Source organism: Schistocerca piceifrons, chromosome X, assembly GCF_021461385.2.
Source record: "Schistocerca piceifrons isolate TAMUIC-IGC-003096 chromosome X, iqSchPice1.1, whole genome shotgun sequence".
NCBI lineage: Eukaryota > Metazoa > Arthropoda > Insecta > Orthoptera > Acrididae > Schistocerca > Schistocerca piceifrons.
In genome coordinates, this window is record NC_060149.1 from 805,760,716 (window position 1) to 805,766,715 (window position 6,000).

The following is a 6,000-nucleotide window of genomic DNA, read 5'->3' on the forward strand; positions in this document are numbered from 1 at the left end:
GGTTTACTTGAAAATACATTCTGGATTTTAAGTACTTTCTGTGAGATACCAGATGACACAGTGGTTAATTTATGTGACAGCTACACAATTTTATCACGACGCTACTAATGAGTGACAATTTACAATGTTGCTTTTGCGGTGTATCTGTTTTATATCTCCACAGTTTTTCTGAATTCTTCTGTAAAGTAAAATATGTTTTAGTAGTAACTTTTGTGGTATAGCTACAAGGAGACAGCCTTTTCCGTAGGACAACAATACATTACAGCACAGTACTTTCTTCATCACGGCAATAAGCGTAATAACTAAGATATCTATACGCAAAGCATTTCACTTTTGTGTATCATGAGGTAAGTACATTGACTTCTGCAGAACTTTGCTTTTGGAGGACGATAACTACGACACTTCCACAGAGATTATCTTACAACAAGACGCACAGTTTAGCGCTACAGTACACGTATTTGAGTGATTAATTTTGTAATTAAAACATTTATTTTTAAAGATATTTGAAGTACAATGATACAAAGGTTTTCCGTGATACATTTCATTCCATTGCTGTAATCTGTAACACATGAGGGTATAATTACATTAATCCTCAGGGGGGTACACGCTTACTTTGTGTACCATGTGTTTGGCAAGCGCAAGGAGCCCTAGCTAATATGGTATTTGCTTATACAACTTTACACATCGGTACCATATTTCTCTAACACATAAAATACACAGCTATCTGATTATTTAAACAGAGAAACAAACAATTTTTACTACGTCAGTGACAGATGTTTAGCAATTACACAGTTGGATAACTTCACACTTATGAAATTGTATTTCGTCTGTATTTTGTGAACTGTTCATATTTTATCAGAACTATTGTGATACTATGAGAGCTTTGAATGATGTATTTGGTATGGGATCATGATTTTTAAAGTACGTTTGAGGTAGATGACATTTTTGACATGAGCAGAGAATTTTATTTAGGTTTTGAAATTATTGAAGGAAGCTACGACGATTTTGAGATTTGGTTGAGGTTTCATGACGTTATGATGACGATGTGTATTACGCTGTTGCGGTATGTTTATGATCAATAAGCTGATGCTATATGAGCAATTTGATTATGCTACGTATTTATTATGATGAAATATTGAAGAAGTGTCGACGAATATGCATATGTGTAATAAGGTAAGGAATAATGAGTAGTGGTTAGGGACTCTGACTTGTGAAAAAGGATGTTGGAAACCAAGAATCGTACTTTAAGCGTTATGAAATGTATGTAAATGCATGAACGTATTACAATGCTGACGAAAATTTTTTGGACACTGTTATATCAATAAGATTTTGTTTCTACAGATTTGTAACGCAAATTCTAGACCTGTGAAATTTTGTATATGAGACTGTCACTGTAGTGCAAACTGTTGTCGTAAATATTTCAGTAAGAAAGCCAAGTGACCTTGACGTAATGCGTCTTGAGCGGCCAGCTGTGTCAGACGCCTGGAGAAAAAGCCATTAATGTGTGCCTTTTCAGAGGCACAGGTAGAAAAAAAAAAGAGGCCATTATCCTCGCTATTGACATTTCTTTGTCGAAAGCATCGCAAATACGACACGCTCAAACTTGAAAACATATAATTACACTGTGGAGCTCTTAATTTATGATATTTACTAAAATGCCTAATGAAATGATGAGAAACATTTTACACCCATTGTTTTTCTAGTTGAGAGATTTGCTCATTTTGCTTAATATCTAGTTTCTAGCTGCACTGCAGCATTGGTTAAAATAGAATTTTATAGATAAACTAATATAAATATTTTCTGTCTACAGATCCAGTAAATACTAATTTTGTAATACACTTCCCAAAAAAATGAGGGAGCACAAAGACATTTCCCTTCACAGGAACTGCATACATAATTTACTTTTCAAGTACTTGGTAATTTTTATGGTAGAATAAGTTGTGGTGGACCACTTTAATTACATAGACATTAAGATGTGAATAGACATTTCCCTTATCTGCATTGTTGTCTTTAGTGTAATATTTTTTCTGCTTGAGCTATGTCATATTTAGGTATAAGTTATTGCATTTGCTGCTGCTGTTTGCCAGGCATAGTGTTACTGAATTTCACTTTGTATTACTCTGTTAAGCCAGTTTTACTACTGATTCATTTTTATTGTTTGCTGCACATTGCCTTATATTAGTTGTAATATTGCAATTGCTTTGCTAATTTCTATAATGCTGCTTGCTTCGCCAATTTCCACTTTTTGTCATTGCTGCTTGTATTAATTGTTTTGTGCTGCTGCATTGCCTCGTCCCTTAGTTTATGCATCAGTAGATTTAAGTTAGCTTAAGAGGGGGTAGACTATATAAGAGAATGAGTTGCGATGAATTGGAAGAAATGCATTGAGAAGTTATACGAAAAAAGTACAGAAAGCTGGTATAGGTAGGATTTTCTTGGAAATAAATGATGAGGAAAGATAATGGAAAATAAATAATGAGGTAAGAAATATGTGTACATATAAATACAGAAAGCATGCTTGGATAGGATTTTTTTTGGTGGAAACAAATGTTGAAATAAGACGAAAGATCTATGGAATGAAGTTTTGGGTTGGACTGCAGTACCAAATGTTACACTGAGAACAAACCCTGTCCTTTCCTTTTGTGTTATCCCACTATGTGTTTGTGTACCCTTGTGTATTTATTTTCTTCCTGTCTCTGTGTACTGTTTCATAGAATTTTTTCTCTTCTAATACTAAGCTACATTCACTAGGATGAGGAATACTGTTATCCTCAAATATAATTTGCATTAATAATATGTTATTTACTTCGTAAAGATGTTTAGACATTATTTATTCTGTTTTGTTTTAATGCTCATGTGTGAAATTAATGTTTCGAAAACTATTCTCATTATTTTATATATTCACTTATGTCATAATTCCTGTAACACTGATGTATCTGTTTATTTCGATTCTTTTGTAAAGCCTGTACTACAAATGTTATCTGTATTGTTACGTTCTTTAATTATGTATTTTGTACCTTTGTAATTGTATTCTTACGTTATAAAATTGTAATTGACACCAGTTCATCATATTATTAACTTGCAAGTTCCATTTCACTGCACACGTTTCTGTTGGTCATGGTATATGGACAATATGTGAGAAGTAGGGACTGTTAGTGTTTGCACGTGTGTTAATAATTCAGCAAGGGACTGGATAACAGCATTGCTGGTTCTAAGGACAATTCGAAAAACTTTGTGAGTGCACAAGTGGTGGTTATGGACTTGCTATATTATCCGTAAGACTCTTCAATGGTTATTGTGCACCTGCACAGTCACAACAGATGGCTGCTGGCCATCTCTACAAGGACTAAAGTGGTCTGCATCTTTGATGACCCACCAATACCATTATTTCTACAAGGACTGCAGTGGGTCTGCACCTCTGGTGGCCCACCAATACCGTAATCTCCACCAGGGCTACAGTGAGTCTGCTCTGTGATGACCTACCTACCGATATTCTTCAAAACTTCGAATGACTCTGCTGTGGGTTTGCTCTGTTGTGGCCCATTACCTGCCTGCATGTCAAGAGTCAGCACTGTCTTTCCGTTAGAAGGGCAACGCTACTTCTTCAAGACTGCATGGAAATCCACTACTTCTGTGTGCATTTTCTTTTAGTGCTCAGACATTGAGAAAAAGACTGCGATTTTACTGTGATGAACGATCAGGACTGTCTTTATGGACTGTGAGAAAATTTTAGCTTTTGACCAACATTGTATCAATACGTGTGTGCATTTGATTTCTTTGTTATTGTAATTGTGAAAAAATTTTAACAAATATGTATTGGCCAGTGCCCAAAACAATTTGTAAAATTTTTTGTGGGGAGCATGGGGGCTATGTAAGTAGGCTGTTTAGGTTTTCTTAGCGCTCTGTATGAAAATCACTGGCTGCGCTGTGTGCAGTCTGTGGCTGGTTGGCATTGTTGTAATACTCGCCATTGTAGCGTTGGGCAGCTGGATGTTAACAGCGCGTAGCGTTGCGCAGTTGGAGGTGAGCCGCCAGCAGCGGTGGATGTGGGGAGAGAAATGGCGGAATTTTGAAATATGTAAGAATGGATGTCATGGACTGCTATATATATCATGACTATTGAGGTAAATACAATGTTTGTTCTCTATTAAAATCTTTCATTTGCTAACTATGCCTATCAGTAGTTAGTGCCTTCCGTAGTTTGAATCTTTTATTTAGCTGGCAGTAGTGGCGCTCGCTGTATTGCAGTAGTTCGGGTAACGAAGATTTTTGGTGAGGTAAGTGATTTGTGAAAGGTATAGGTTAATGTTAGCGCTATTCTTTTGTAGGGATTATTGAAAGTCAGATTGCGTTGCGCTAAAAATATTGTGTGTCAGTTTAAGCACAGTCATGTATAATTGTTCTAAGGGGACGTTTCAATGTCTGCGCTCTCGATGGAAAATAAATCATTCAGCGCATTTTTCTGTGTTTTCTCAGCGTCGAAAGCCCTCTACCACCGCCATCCTGGCTGAAGCTCTTGTCGCACGTTCTTGGTTTCTACTCCTTCTCTAATAATAAAATCTGAATATTTAAAAAAAATTGGATAAGACTTTAGTTTCAGCAGATAGTATTCTGTATTTACTTGTGAGACTGTGTTCAGCAGCTGGTAATTTCATATGTTTTCTGTTTGTAATGGCCCTTTGGTGTTCCATACAGTTGAGAAATCAGCTGTTGCTGAACACAGTCTAACAAGTAATCACAGAATAATGTTTGATGAAACTAAAACCTTGTACAGCACTCTTATATACTGTAATGCTTTTATTAAAGTAAGAGTAGAAATCAGAATGTGAGTGGTCAGCTATAATCTTGGTGGTGCGTGGAAGCAAGCTCTCGATGTTGAGAATGCACAGTGAAATGCGCTTCACGTACCTATGAGAACGCTGACATCACCAGAGAAGACGAAGACAGATTCTCCGGCAGCATTACGTAACGACGAGGTTTGATGACCAATCAAAAGCTTTCGATGGGCTATAAATGGTCACTACAACAGCAGCCAGGACAGAGAATTGTTGATGACGAAGATGATGGAGGATTTCGTTGAAAGCTTGAGATTTTACCCAGATTTGACGCGACAACTAAAACGAGAAAATTTTTTCGTCGCGAATAACTTCGACTTCATAATTGTAATTAGCAAACTTGTATTCTTAAAATGTAGAACAACCGCCTTCAGTACCAATCGCGATTTTATTTCAGTGCACGATGCCTTTCGAGCCCTGGGGGCTCATTTTAAGGTTCTTTGACGGTCTACATCAATTTTGTTTATGGTTCAAATGGCTCTGAGCACTATGGAACTTAACTGCTGAGGTCATCAGTCCCCTAGAACTTAGAACTACTTAAACCTAACTAACTTAAGGACATCACACACATCCATGCCCGAGGCAGGATTCGAACCTGCGACCGTACCGCCGCGCGGCTCCAGACTGTAAAGCCTAGAACCGCTCGACCACTCCGGCCGGCAATTTTGTTTAAAATTGACGTTAATTCTTGTCTCTGAAATATTACTTTGGTATATTACAAAATGGCACACTGTGAATACAAATTGTAGAAACTAAGACAAATCTAAAAATAACTTAGTTTTTCCGTAGTGGGTACGTGGATTGAAGTACAGTATGATTACGTATCCACTGTTGGAAACGCTAACTTATTTTCCTATTTGTCTTAGTTTTGTAAACTTATATTTAGAATGTGCCACTTCGTATATTACCAGCATAATCTTACCAGGACTAGAATCAACACAAATTATATAGGTGTAGACTGTGAAAGCACCTCAAGACGAGCTCCTAGGCCTTGAAAAGCATCGTGCACTGTAGTAAAATGGCGATTGTGACTGAAAGCGGTTTTTCTTTATTTTAAAAATGTAATACAGTGGCGGGAGAAACACTGACAGCAATCGATAAAATCAACATACTATTCTGTTTCTTTCGTAAGGACTGGAAAGGAAATTGGTCCTGTCCCTTTTAG